The sequence below is a fragment of the Poromitra crassiceps genome (genome assembly GCF_964638095.1).
Source record: "Poromitra crassiceps genome assembly, chromosome: 12".
NCBI lineage: Eukaryota > Metazoa > Chordata > Actinopteri > Beryciformes > Melamphaidae > Poromitra > Poromitra crassiceps.
In genome coordinates, this window is record NC_139632.1 from 17,049,654 (window position 1) to 17,064,259 (window position 14,606).

The following is a 14,606-nucleotide window of genomic DNA, read 5'->3' on the forward strand; positions in this document are numbered from 1 at the left end:
CTTTAACCTGAGCAGGTTAGTCACACCTGTCTGTTTAACCTGAGCAGCTTAGTCACACCTGTCTGTTTAACCTGAGCAGGTTAGTCACATCTGTCTGTTTAACCTGAGCAGCTTAGTCACACCTGTCTGTTTAACCTGAGCAGCTTAGTCACATCTGTCTGTTTAACCTGAGCAGCTTAGTCACACCTGTCTGTTTAACCTGAGCAGCTTAGTCACATCTGTCTGTTTAACCTGAGCAGCTTAGTCACACCTGTCTGTTTAACCTGAGCAGGTTAGTCACACCTGTCTCTTTAACCTGAGCAGGTTAGTCACACCTGTCTGTTTAACCTGAGCAGCTTAGTCACACCTGTCTGTTTAACCTGAGCAGCTTAGTCACACCTGTCTGTTTAACCTGAGCAGGTTAGTCACACCTGTCTGTTTAACCTGAGCAGCTTAGTCACACCTGTCTGTTTAACCTGAGCAGGTTAGTCACATCTGTCTGTTTAACCTGAGCAGCTTAGTCACACCTGTCTGTTTAACCTGAGCAGCTTAGTCACATCTGTCTGTTTAACCTGAGCAGGTTAGTCACACCTGTCTGTTTAACCTGAGCAGCTTAGTCACACCTGTCTGTTTAACCTGAGCAGCTTAGTCACATCTGTCTGTTTAACCTGAGCAGCTTAGTCACATCTGTCTGTTTAACCTGAGCAGGTTAGTCACACCTGTCTGTTTAACCTGAGCAGCTTAGTCACATCTGTCTGTTTAACCTGAGCAGCTTAGTCACATCTGTCTGTTTAACCTGAGCAGCTTAGTCACATCTGTCTGTTTAACCTGAGCAGGTTTGTGGATGAAAGAGAGAAGACAGATCTACCCAATTGGCAATGTTGATGATGGTGGTATGATGATGATGATGATGATGGTCATAGAAATGCCTTTGTCTACCCCCAGGCCCCCCAGGCCCAGGAATTCCTACCATTCTTTGTCAGTTTACGAAGTCTCCCGCTGCTCCTTTTCCCCAGTGAAGCTGAAAATTGAATTACAAATATTAATATAGGCTGGCTTATTGAATCAGCAAGGCCCATGTTTAATTTGGCATTATCAGGACCCAGGCTGCTGATTACAGCCCTCGCCTCATCTGACTATCTTCAGATCAGATGTTGAATCAGTTTGTTACGTGTGCCAGGGTGAGTGTAGTGTACCTGCTCCTGGCTGCCTGAGGAGCACCACACGGCTCAGACAGAGGGGGGACAGAGAGAGAGAGAGAGAGAGATTATTATATATATATATTATATTCTATACTATCACATTCCATTTAATTTTCTTTTGTCTTCCTCTTTGAATATCTTCAGATTTTGTGATTTATGTTACTGGGTAACAAAATGTCTTGTTTTCTGTTTTTGATTCTTTGTAACTGCCAATGTATGCTTTGGCAATGTAAGATGCACCTTATCATGCCAATAAAGCCCTTTGAATTGAATTGAGAGAGAGAGAGAGAGAGAGAGAGAGAGAGAGAGAGAGAGAGAGAGAGAGAGAGAGAGAGAGAGGAATGTTAAATGATATAGTGTGAGCTGTCAGACAATGGTAAGATTACAGCTTTAGTCTGGAGGACACAGGGAATTTCTCTTCCTGTCTTTATTAATCCAAATGGGAAGGGACGTCTTGTCACTCACAGGAAGCAGCGTTGATGAGTAGTTTAGTTCCTTCAGTGCACGGCGCCAAATCGAACGATGTGCTTAAAATGTTCAGCATGTAGCCAATTCTCTGGTTGGTCATTTAAATGTATAACTGATTCTGTAAGGCCTATTGGATGAATTTTGCATTGTTCATACCACAATGTTTCTGTGAATCATATCAGTTGCTCCCATGAAGAGCCTTAGCTGTCCCTCGTCTATTTACAGCTCACAGTCGTGCTTCGTCATTTAACCATGCCAATCTCCCGATGCCCATCATTGTCTGTGTGTCATTGCCATGTTCATTCTGTGTATGTACCTAATGTATTAACTCTATCCCAGACGCTCCTTTTTGTGCTCTTAATACAGTACATCATTACACTCATTACACAGACTGCTTTTACATTCCTCTCCATGCGCTCCATGTCTGAGCAGCAGATTAACTGTCACCCGAGAGGCTTCGCCCCGGTCTCCAAGCTCTGTGATCTCCACAGCTTGATTGGGGCCGGCTATTAAATAGAATAACCCTGGCAGTCAATTAAGGCACATGGCTACATACACATACCACAGGGATAACAGATTATAGAGCTTCTATCAGGGCTACATACACACAGGTATAACAGATTATAGAGCTTCTATCAGGGCTACATACACACAGGGATAACAGATTATAGAGCTTCTATCAGGGCTACATACACACAGGGATAACAGATTATAGAGCTTCTATCAGGGCTACATACACATACCACAGGGATAACAGATTATAGAGCTTCTATCAGGGCTACATACACACAGGGATAACAGATTATAGAGCTTCTATGAGGGCTACATACACACAGGGATAACAGATTATATAGCTTCTATCAGGGCTACATACCACAGGGATAACAGATTACAGAGCTTCTATCAGGGCTACATACACACAGGGATAACAGATTACAGAGCTTCTATCAGGGCTACATACACACAGGGATAACAGATTATATAGCTTCTATCAGGGCTACATACCACAGGGATAACAGATTATAGAGCTTCTATCAGCGCTACATACAAACAGGGATACCAGATTATAGAGCTTCTATCAGGGCTACATACAAACAGGGATAACAGATTATAGAGCTTCTATCAGCGCTACATACCACAGGGATAACAGATTATAGAGCTTCTATCAGGGCTAATTACCACAGGGATAACAGATTACAGAGCTTCTATCAGCGCTACATACACACAGGGATAACAGATTATAGAGCTTCTATCAGGGCTTCATACACACAGGGATAACAGATTATAGAGCTTCTATCAGGGCTACATACACATACCACAGGGATAACAGATTATAGAGCTTCTATCAGGGCTACATACACATACCACAGGGATAACAGATTATAGAGCTTCTATCAGGGCTACATACACACAGGTATAACAGATTATAGAGCTTCTATCAGGGCTACATACCACAGGGATAACAGATTATAGAGCTTCTATCAGGCCTACATACACACAGGTATAACAGATTATAGAGCTTCTATCAGGGCTACATACCACAGGGATAACAGATTACAGAGCTTCTATCAGGGCTACATACACACAGGTATAACAGATTATAGAGCTTCTATCAGGGCTACATACACACAGGTATAACAGATTATAGAGCTTCTATCAGGGCTAATTACCACAGGGATAACAGATTATAGAGCTTCTATCAGCGCTACATACCACAGGGATAACAGATTATAGAGCTTCTATCAGGGCAACATACAAACAGGGATAACAGATTATAGAGCTTCTATCAGGGCTACATACACACAGGGATAACAGATTATAGAGCTTCTATCAGGGCAACATACAAACAGGGATAACAGATTATAGAGCTTCTATCAGGGCTACATACACACAGGGATAACAGATTATAGAGCTTCTATCAGGGCTACATACACACAGGGATAACAGATTATAGAGCTTCTATCAGGGCTACATACACACAGGGATAACAGATTATAGAGCTTCTATCAGGGCTACATACACATACCATAGGGATAACAGATTATAGAGCTTCTATCAGGGCTAATTACCACAGGGATAACAGATTATAGAGCTTCTATCAGCGCTACATACCACAGGGATAACAGATTATAGAGCTTCTATCAGGGCTACATACACATACCACAGGGATAACAGATTATAGAGTTTATATCAGGGCTACATACACATATATGTACACACAGGGATAACAGATTATAGAGTTTATATCAGGGCTACATACACATACACATACACACACACACAGGGATAACAGATTATAGAGCTTCTATCAGGGCTACATACACATACACATACACACAGGGATAACAGATTATAGAGCTTCTCTCACCACTAGACTTGCGTCGCCACATGCACATGCTGGTGTATGTGTTCAGCTGATTCCTTCAATTTATTACCATAATGGTTCATTTTTTAAGCAATAATTGACTGAAAATGAACCGATGTATACAACGAGGACCACAATGGAAACAATGCATGGACTTTATTGTGTTTTATTCCTCAACAATTTGAATACCGGTGTATGGATTTTATCTGTTCATTTAATTTGTATTTTTTAACAACTGTCTTAGATACAGTAAATCCATTCATTAATTTGTAGCCATGGTTTACTTTACACCAATGTACTTGTCAGCTCACATGCAATCGTCATAGCAACAGGTAACCAAGAGCATGGTGTGAAGACTGCCAACATGGAAAGATTAGATGAAGATCATTCTGATTCTTGCACCGTGACGCGTGAGCTAAAGACATGTATTTATGAGAGCTAACATTGGCTGCTAGAAACCGCTTTGATAAAGCTGCTCAGGGATCCCATAGACAATTATTATAGAACTTGTGTGAAAAATGCATTTGCCAGAAGCAAGCAGAATCCAATTTAGCTAATGCATGAAATTCACAATAGGTGGTGGCACCCCTGCTGGCTGAGCTTGATAATGTGCAGGCTGTGTGGATCTGACTGTAGCAGGGTCCAAACCCATCCCATACACCACACACTTATTAACACTGCTGTCTGTCTCCACACACACACACACACACACACACACACACACACACACACACACGCACACACACACACACACACACACACACACACACACACACACACACACACACACACATACACACAGTGGTTTCCGCTCGGATGTTGTGAACTTTGCTTGCCCTGCTGATTGGGATGAGATGAGTCGTTGGGCCTGTTGCTGGTCTGGATCTACTGTCTTGTTGCGTTAGTCACTAGGATGTTTGTGTCACCAAATTGTGGATGGCCTCTGTGCAGAGCAGACAGAAACAGACAAAGCACTGACAGATTGCTGGATGAAGTGCACGATAAGAAGGGACAGAAAACGCCACCGGCATAATTTATAAATAGTAATTTCAGATACCACAAAATGGATCTGATGGTTGGACTAGCTTGTTATCTCGCCCCTTTCCCCATCTGGCCCTTCTCTCTTCTCATACGCTGGTTTTTCACAGCTTTTTCTTCTGAATGAAATGAGTGAGTGCAGCACACTGATAGGATGAATGAGAGCAGCACACTGATAGGACAATAGCTACGGACAGTGCTTGTCCCAGAAATGTGTTTGTGGGGCAGCAAAACCCTTGAAAGAAGCATTTTGATTGCATGACATAGAGATTGCATTACTTTACAAATGCTACTTGTTTGTTTTTAACCCAGTGTTTTTGATGGAAAAGCATTAGCATACAATAACTGTACTTAATTACAGAGCATTTATGCTCAATTATACCTCTGAGATCAATTAAACAAAAGGAAACAAAGTCCGCTCCCTGATTGGTTATGTATGCCATCACCCAACATCCAATTACAAAAAATTAAGAGCCATAATTGAGAGCCATAATATCCCAAAGAAGAACAAGAAAAGGTTCTTTGTGGAACTGGAAATGGTTCTTCCATGGCATCACTTGGCATAACCATTTTCACTTTGCACCTTTATTTTTCCTGTGTGTATTTGAAGTGCAGACCCCGCCCAGCCACTCCAGCGGCGTGCCTCGTGTCGTGAGGGCTGCTTACCTGCGTACTGTAAGGAGGAGATAAGCTCTAAATGTCAGCAGCGGTTCACAGCTAAAGGTCAATGGTCTTTACAGTCTCTGCTGTTAACACTCTGTGACCAGAGACGTGCTCCTCTCTCACCATCACTGGCTGTGCTGTGTTGTCCCTAGTCTTTGTTGTGTCAACTAACCTTCATGGTCTCCTAATGGGGGCTTGATGAAAAATACCTTGGTACATAAAAAAACATTGTATTGTATTGTATTGTATTGTATTGTATTGTATTGTATCTTTCTATGGGCTCATTGTCATCATTTTTTGACAGCTACCTTGAATTTTGGACCCAGATCATATAATGCTGGAACATCTACTAGCACAATATGTCATGTCGATTTCACACTTGATGCTCTGCTAAGTTTAATTAACCTCAGTGAGACACCACCCTTCCTCCTTTTTGATCTGAATCCTATCTCATTTATTCCCTCCGTCCGCCTCTGCCAACGCTGATGGCTGTCCTGTCTCTTTTCTCCACCTCCCACCCCTTATTTGCCCATCACTGTTCCGCCTCCTGCCTGTCTATCCATTTGCTGCTCTGTCTGTCTGTCTGTCTGTCTGTCTGTCTGTCTGTCTGTCTGTCTCTCTGTCTGTCTGTCTGTCTGTCTGTCTGTCTGTCTGTCTGTCTGTCTGTCTGTCTCTCTGTCTGTCTGTCTGTCTGTCTGTCTGTCTGTCTGTCTGTCTGTCTGTCTGTCTGTCCGGCCCACCAGCCTGTTGAGCTGTCGGACTCTTTCTGCTTTGTCTGCATGTTTGTCCGTCCCTGGCTGTGATGCGTGGGGCTTATTGTTATGCTCTGGGCTCGTCTCCCTCCTTCCAGCTCCGCTGCCACCAATTCCCATGTTGGCAGCTCCATTTACATTTGTGTGACAACTGAGGCATTTATTTATAGGGCCAAATTAACGATGGAGGCACAGAGAGGTAGAGAAGCAAACAGGGAGGAGAACCAGGACAAGGAGCGAGATGATTTGCTACCAGGAAATGGTTTGCCCATAATTTACCTCCGCCATTAAAGTCCGATTAGCCGTGAGAGCTCTCCCTTTGCTATGTTTGAAAGGGCAGCGTGTGTGTGTGTGTGGGGGGGGGGGGGGGTGGAGTGAGTGTGTGTGTGTGTGTGTGTGTGTGTGTGTGTGTGTGTGTGTGTGGGGGGTGTGTGTGTGTGAGGGAGAGGGGGGTGAGGGTGTTGAGGTGAGGTGGGTGAAGAATGCGGAGTGTGATCCTTGTTTGGCATGGTATGGTTGTGAGGTGGCAGATAAAATGTCACCTGCAGCTGGGATCCAACTGGGAGCCTCTGGCAGGGGAGGCGGGCGCTCTAGCAGGGAGGCTCAAACCCATGGGCTCTAGTGTCTGTTGCCAGAGCCTCTCTTGAGGTCTTGGGGGGGGGGGAGGGAGGTTTACTATATGAGCACGCATGCAGGCAGGCTTATTGTGGGATGGATTACAGTACAGTAGGTGAGTCTTTACCCAGCATATTACAGTAAGATTTTGTTATGACAAACTGAAGGCCTGGAATTAACCCTAATCCCTTTCAACTTGATGACCAACACAACACCAGAAGCACAATATGTGTATGTGTGTGTGTGTGTGTGATGTGTGTGTGTGTGTGTGTGTGTGTGTGTGTGTGTGTGTGTGTGTGTGTGTGTGTGTATTGAGAGAGAGAGATAGAGGCTAGAGAGAGAGAGAGAGAGAGAGAGAGAGAGAGCGAGCAGCCTGTGCCTACGTCTGATGTAATAGATTGTGTGCTGAATATTTGACAGCTGAAATTGGGACCGAAAACATCAATTATTTATGTTGTTTTATTTCACCTGTCCTTCACACTGTTATTTCACCTGTCCATCACACTGAGTATGTGTGTGCGTGTGGGTGTGCGCGTGTTTGTTTGTTTGTGTGTGTGTGTGTGTGTTTTATGGTAATGATATTTTGTTTGACGTAAACCAAGGTTGTTTGATTTTTCTTGGATTTTCTTTCATTGATTCTCACCTATTTATTATGTGTGGACTGGAGTCTAATCCGCTTTTCATCCTTCACGCCTCTGACTGTTAGCTTTACACACACACACACACAGAGAGAGAGAGAGAGAGAGAGAGGGCATTAGTGTGTGTAAGTGCACGCACACATGCGCATGTATGTTGGGCTTGCAGGCAGGCTTTGATTAGAGTTTCATGAAGAAATAGCAGCTAGATACTTGTCATTGGAAATTGAATGTGATTGAGATGACCTTCAGAAAATGCCCTCTCCTCTCTTCTGCACTCTCCTCTCCCCTCTGGAACACGTGGCCCTCTCCTCTCTTCTGCACTCTCCTCTCCCCTCTGGAACACGTGGCCCCCTCCTCGTCTGCACTCTCCTCTCCCCTCTGGAACACGGGGCCCCCTCCTCGTCTGCACTCTCCTCTCCCCTCTGGAACACGGGGCCCCCTCCTCGTCTGCACTCTCCTCTCCCCTCTGGAACACGGGGCCCCCTCCTCGTCTGCACTCTCCTCTCCCCTCTGGAACACGTGGCCCCCTCCTCGTCTGCACTCTCCTCTCCCCTCTGGAACACGTGGCCCCCTCCTCGTCTGCACTCTCCTCTCCCCTCTGGAACACGTGGCCCCCCTCCTCGTCTGCACTCTCCTCTCCCCTCTGGAACACGTGGCCCCCTCCTCATCTGCACTCTCCTCTCCCCTCTGGAACACGTGGCCCCCTCCTCATCTGCACTCTCCTCTCCCCTCTGGAACACGTGGCCCCCTCCTCGTCTGCACTCTCCTCTCCCCTCTGGAACACGTGGCCCCCTCCTCGTCTGCACTCTCCTCTCCCCTCTGGAACACGTGGCCCCCCTCCTCATCTGCACTCTCCTCTCCCCTCTGGAACACGTGGCCCCCCTCCTCGTCTGCACTCTCCTCTCCCCTCTGGAACACGTGGCCCCCTCCTCGTCTGCACTCTCCTCTCCCCTCTGGAACACGTGGCCCCCTCCTCGTCTGCACTCTCCTCTCCCCTCTGGAACACGTGGCCCCCTCCTCGTCTGCACTCTCCTCTCCCCTCTGGAACACGTGGCCCCCCTCCTCATCTGCACTCTCCTCTCCCCTCTGGAACACGTGGCCCCCCTCCTCGTCTGCACTCTCCTCTCCCCTCTGGAACACGTGGCCCCCCTCCTCGTCTGCACTCTCCTCTCCCCTCTGGAACACGTGGCCCCCTCCTCATCGGCACTCTCCTCTCCCCTCTGGAACACGTGGCCCCCTCCTCATCTGCACTCTCCTCTCCCCTCTGGAACACGTGGCCCCCTCCTCATCTGCACTCTCCTCTCCCCTCTGGAACACGTGGCCCCCTCCTCATCTGCACTCTCCTCTCCCCTCTGGAACACGTGGCCCCCTCCTCGTCTGCACTCTCCTCTCCCCTCTGGAACACGTGGCCCCCTCCTCGTCTGCACTCTCCTCTCCCCTCTGGAACACGTGGCCCCCCTCCTCATCTGCACTCTCCTCTCCCCTCTGGAACACGTGGCCCCCCTCCTCGTCTGCACTCTCCTCTCCCCTCTGGAACACGTGGCCCCCTCCTCGTCTGCACTCTCCTCTCCCCTCTGGAACACGTGGCCCCCTCCTCGTCTGCACTCTCCTCTCCCCTCTGGAACACGTGGCCCCCTCCTCGTCTGCACTCTCCTCTCCCCTCTGGAACACGTGGCCCCCCTCCTCATCTGCACTCTCCTCTCCCCTCTGGAACACGTGGCCCCCCTCCTCGTCTGCACTCTCCTCTCCCCTCTGGAACACGTGGCCCCCTCCTCGTCTGCACTCTCCTCTCCCCTCTGGAACACGTGGCCCCCCTCCTCGTCTGCACTCTCCTCTCCCCTCTGGAACACGTGGCCCCCCTCCTCGTCTGCACTCTCCTCTCCCCTCTGGAACACGTGGCCCCCCTCCTCGTCTGCACTCTCCTCTCCCCTCTGGAACACGTGGCCCCCTCCTCATCTGCACTCTCCTCTCCCCTCTGGAACACGTGGCCCCCCTCCTCGTCTGCACTCTCCTCTCCCCTCTGGAACACGTGGCCCCCCTCCTCGTCTGCACTCTCCTCTCCCCTCTGGAACACGTGGCCCCCCTCCTCGTCTGCACTCTCCTCTCCCCTCTGGAACACGTGGCCCCCTCCTCATCTGCACTCTCCTCTCCCCTCTGGAACACGGGGCCCCCTCCTCATCTGCACTCTCCTCTCCCCTCTGGAACACGGGGCCCCCTCCTCATCTGCACTCTCCTCTCCCCTCTGGAACACGTGGCCCCCTCCTCGTCTGCACTCTCCTCTCCCCTCTGGAACACGGGGCCCCCTCCTCATCTGCACTCTCCTCTCCCCTCTGGAACACGTGGCCCCCTCCTCGTCTGCACTCTCCTCTCCCCTCTGGAACACGTGGCCCCCCTCCTCGTCTGCACTCTCCTCTCCCCTCTGGAACACGTGGCCCCCCTCCTCGTCTGCACTCTCCTCTCCCCTCTGGAACACGTGGCCCCCTCCTCATCGGCACTCTCCTCTCCCCTCTGGAACACGTGGCCCCCTCCTCTCGTCTGCACTCTCCTCTCCCCTCTGGAACACGTGGCCCCCTCCTCGTCTGCACTCTCCTCTCCCCTCTGGAACACGGGGCCCCCTCCTCATCTGCACTCTCCTCTCCCCTCTGGAACACGTGGCCCCCTCCTCATCTGCACTCTCCTCTCCCCTCTGGAACACGTGGCCCCCTCCTCGTCTGCACTCTCCTCTCCCCTCTGGAACACGTGGCCCCCTCCTCATCTGCACTCTCCTCTCCCCTCTGGAACACGTGGCCCCCTCCTCGTCTGCACTCTCCTCTCCCCTCTGGAACACGGGGCTCCTCATCAGGCCTTCTCCTATTAACAACAAAGGGAACACTCTGACGCAGTGGACGACTATCGCCAAGAGACTCATTTTGAAGGAGTGGAAGTCCCCCTCTCCACCTCCTTTTCAGCTGTGGCTGACGGACATGGTCTCGGTTATACATATGGAGAGACTCCGGTTCCTGAGGACCAATTCATTTAGGAAATTCACAATCATCTGGGACCCATTTCTAGCCTACTTAGATGAGGTTAAGAGCGACAAGTAACTTGCTCAGCTGACTTCTCATGGACTCCTTGCATGGGATTCCACGCACATTTCTTACAAGCACATAGGAACTTGATGCAGCTGGTAGCTCCATGTTGTAATATTAATGTTGGTATATGTATGTTTTGTTTGTTTTTGTTTTTTGTCTGAGTCTGTTTTTTCTTTTCTATGTTCTGAAAATTATAAAATAAAATATGAAAAAACAACAACAACAACAAAGGGAACAGATGGAGGTTAGGGTGGAGGAACGCTCTGTGGGCTCTGCACTCCTATGAGGCATCTCTGAACCAAAGCAGTAGCCATGATGCATTCTTTTTGTCAGGCTCCTCCTCACCCACCGGCAGCAACTGAGGGTGGTGCTAAAAATAACTTCAACATTATTACGCTGAGATGAGACATTTATTTTGTTGCCAGAATGAGAACCAAGGTGGTACAGTGGTGTGGTTTCTTCTACACTGGAAATGTGTGTGTGTGTGTGTGTGTGTGTGTGTGTGTGTGTGTGTGTGTGTGTGTGTGTGTGTGTGATTGATTTGGCAGGATTGGGGTGAGCAGAATATCGATGCTGTCTCTTTGATGGCGGCTGAATGCGCTGTGGGAGCTTAGGATCTCTTGAAAACCCTCACTTTTTATTTTCCCTGCCTTCAGGCCACTCACTCTGGTAAATGCTCATCAAAGAGATACTGTATGGTGATGCGCACGGGTGCACACACACACACACACACACACTAGCAGCAAGATCACTGCGTTAGACAGACTACCCCAGGCAAAGACATCTGATTATCTTAATCACCGTATATATATGTGTGTGTGTGTGTGTGTGTGTGTGTGTGTGTGTGTGTGTGTGTGCGCGTGCTTATTTACAGTCTTTATTTTCTGCAAAGAGGATACAGTGTCATTATGTGTGTGTTTGTTTGAAATGTTGCCACCGACACCGAGCCAAATTTGGAAAGGTGAGAGGCACGAGGGAGGGAGAGACAAAACGACGTGGCTGTAGACAAACTGATCCGTGTTGTCTGTCCGTATGCCGTCTGCGTTCACTTCCATTCATTTTCAAAGACAGCTGCCCGTCTGTCCGTGGAGCACTGTTAGAGAGAGAGAGAGAGAGAGAGAGAGAGAGAGAGAGACTGAGAGAGAGAAGGAGTGTGTGCTTCTGCTGCCCCACAACCAAAAAACACATTTAAAAAGCATTAAGTAGCTATGCAAATCTTAGATGTTTACTAAGATCATTCTATTATCTATTGAAACCCGAAATAATATTTGAGATAGCAGAAAACTCTGCCGATTGACCTTTTTCACAGCAGCCATTTTGTGTCTAAAAGGCAGGAAGTAACACAGGTGCAAGAAGAACCTTAATGAGGGTTTCCAACTTCCAATCCATTGAGGTGTTCCAGTGCTGGGGCCCTCATTAAGGTTATGCTTGCACCTATGTTACTTCCTGCCTTTTAGACACAAAATGGCTGCTGCAAAAAAGGGGGATTGCGTAAAATAAATGACTCATGTTGTTGTGTGAGCATGTGTTTAGAAAGAATAAAGCCGGTGTGCGACTGCGTTTGTGGACTCGTCGTGGATTCTCCTGGTGTAATATTTTCTAATGTGTCGCAGCTCAGTCATATAGAGAGGCAAAGTGACCGCCTACTTTCTGCTTCACCACTGTACCAGAGATTTTCATCCGCCATTTATTTTCCCATACACATTTCGTAAAATGCGTATAAAAATAGTTTCACTGGTTCAAACCAAACGGTACAGATATATTTAGAAACAGGAGACCACATAACATTTCACTGGGACCAAAACGTAAAAAAAATGCGGGTTTAAAGAAAATATTTTTTCAATGTTGTTTTTTAAAGTTTTGGTCCGAGTGAAATGTTCTATGGTCTCTCCCGATTATAGCGTTAGCTGAACCGTTCGACGAAGTAAAACTATTTTATAAGCATTTTACGAAATGTCTATGGGAAAATAAATGGCGGATGAAAATCTCTGGTACAGAAGCAGGAAGTGACGTTCCACTTTGCCTCTCTATAGTGTGAAAACCACGATGACCCACACATTACTGTATCCCTCTGTGTGTGTGTGTGTGTGTGTGTGTGTGTGTGTGTGTGTGTGTGTGTGTGTGTGTGTGTGTGTGTGTGTGTGTGATGAGGGTGGTTACACACAGTTGGGGGTTAATGAGTAGCTCTTATGATTGCCCCCTGTCCGCCCTCCCTCGCTCTTCTATTTCCATGACAACAGTGAGGGCCAAGTTTCAACATGGACAGCTGAGGAACACACAACGCTTCCCAGTCCTTTTTGGGGCGGCTCTCTAAAATATTTAGACCTTGGATTTATCGCAGCCAATAATTCTGGCTCAACATCTGTAAGCTCTGCTTGTCGTCCCAAAAACCTTTGTGCTTGACTGATGAACAACTTTTAGTGGAATTTAGCTGCAGAGACGGCACACAGCTTGCCATTTCATACCACTGGCTGCTGTTTATTGTGTTGCTGCTGGAGGGAAAATAATTTTGTTTTTTTTCATTGCTTCTCTAAAGACAGCATGAGCTCCAGTCTAGTCTCGCATTATTGATTTGCATAACGTGTTGGCGTGGGTGAGAAATTGATTGTTGTAATTGTCTATTGGCTTTGCTCTCAAGCCCTGGCTGTGATTTGTACCCGTGGGACTTCAGTAAATCAGTAAGCTTGTTTTCAATAGTGGTTTTAACACACAGCAATGATCCATTAAATCTCCAGAGAATACTGACAGAATACTCAATCAGGGAGATTGATGTGGCTTAAAGGTTTATGTATTTACACATTCTTGCAATGGTCCCATCAGTGAATAGTGACGGATAAGGAAAGAGAAAGGCTTAAATAATGTCCTCACTGCCGCTTTATTCCCTTATGTCCCTTATGTAAGAAGTTCAAAATGCCAAAGATGTGGTTTGAAAACGTGATTTTCTACACCTCCACCGTCGAGTCCATCCTCACCTCCTCCATCACCCGGTATGCTGCTGCTGCTGCTGCAGGACGTCTAAAGACTGCAGCACATCATCCACTGTGCTGGAAAGGTGGTTGGATGCAGCCTGCCATCCATTCAGGACCTACACACTGCCAGGACGCTAAAGCGCTCTTGGAAATTCCTGGCAGACCCCTCCCATCCAGGTCATACATTCTTTAAGGTCCTCGTCGCCATTGGAAGAAGACTGATGTCCGGCAGTACCAGAAACTCTCCACACAGGGACAGTTTCTTCCCAACTGCCATCCACTTCTTCGAGACCTAAAAGTCCCCACAAATGAGACTTTATCACTCCCCTTTAACACAGGGACAGTTTCTTCCCAACTGCCATCCACTTCTTCGAGACCTAAAAGTCCCCACAAATCAGACTTTATCACTCGCGCCCAGCCCCCACCAGAGGTGCCCCTGAGCACAATCCGCTCATTAACGTGCTGAGGTCCACCACCCCTCCCTCCCCCTACCCGGACATTATCCCATGGGCAACAAGTCCTCCAACTCATACGCTCCATGAGGTCGTAATGCAGCAACACCTGGAATACGACCACAGCCTCTCCACATTATATGTGACTTTAAAGGACTTTTTACTTTGCATTTTATCATTTGAGATTATTTTTCTGTATAGGTTGAGGCGATGTCTCGTCATAGACGCTGGGTTAGCTGGCTCAGCCTGGCTGGGGGCGTGGTCAGGGTGGGGTAAATCCCCCGTTCTATCCATTCAACAAAGTTAGAATTTAGCTGCTAGCCCAGCCCAGGCAGACACGATCGGCGATTTGACCACCGCAGTAAACGCACATCTGAACAGACGTCTTGTGTTC

The 14,606-nt window shown here is 47.8% G+C and overlaps 1 protein-coding gene across 1 annotated transcript in view; it reads left to right on the forward strand.

Annotated features, from left to right (window-relative positions):
* The window catches only part of yjefn3 (YjeF N-terminal domain containing 3), a 76,152-nt gene that overhangs the window by 760 nt on the left and 60,786 nt on the right, over nucleotides 1-14,606 (forward strand). The window lies entirely within an intron of this gene.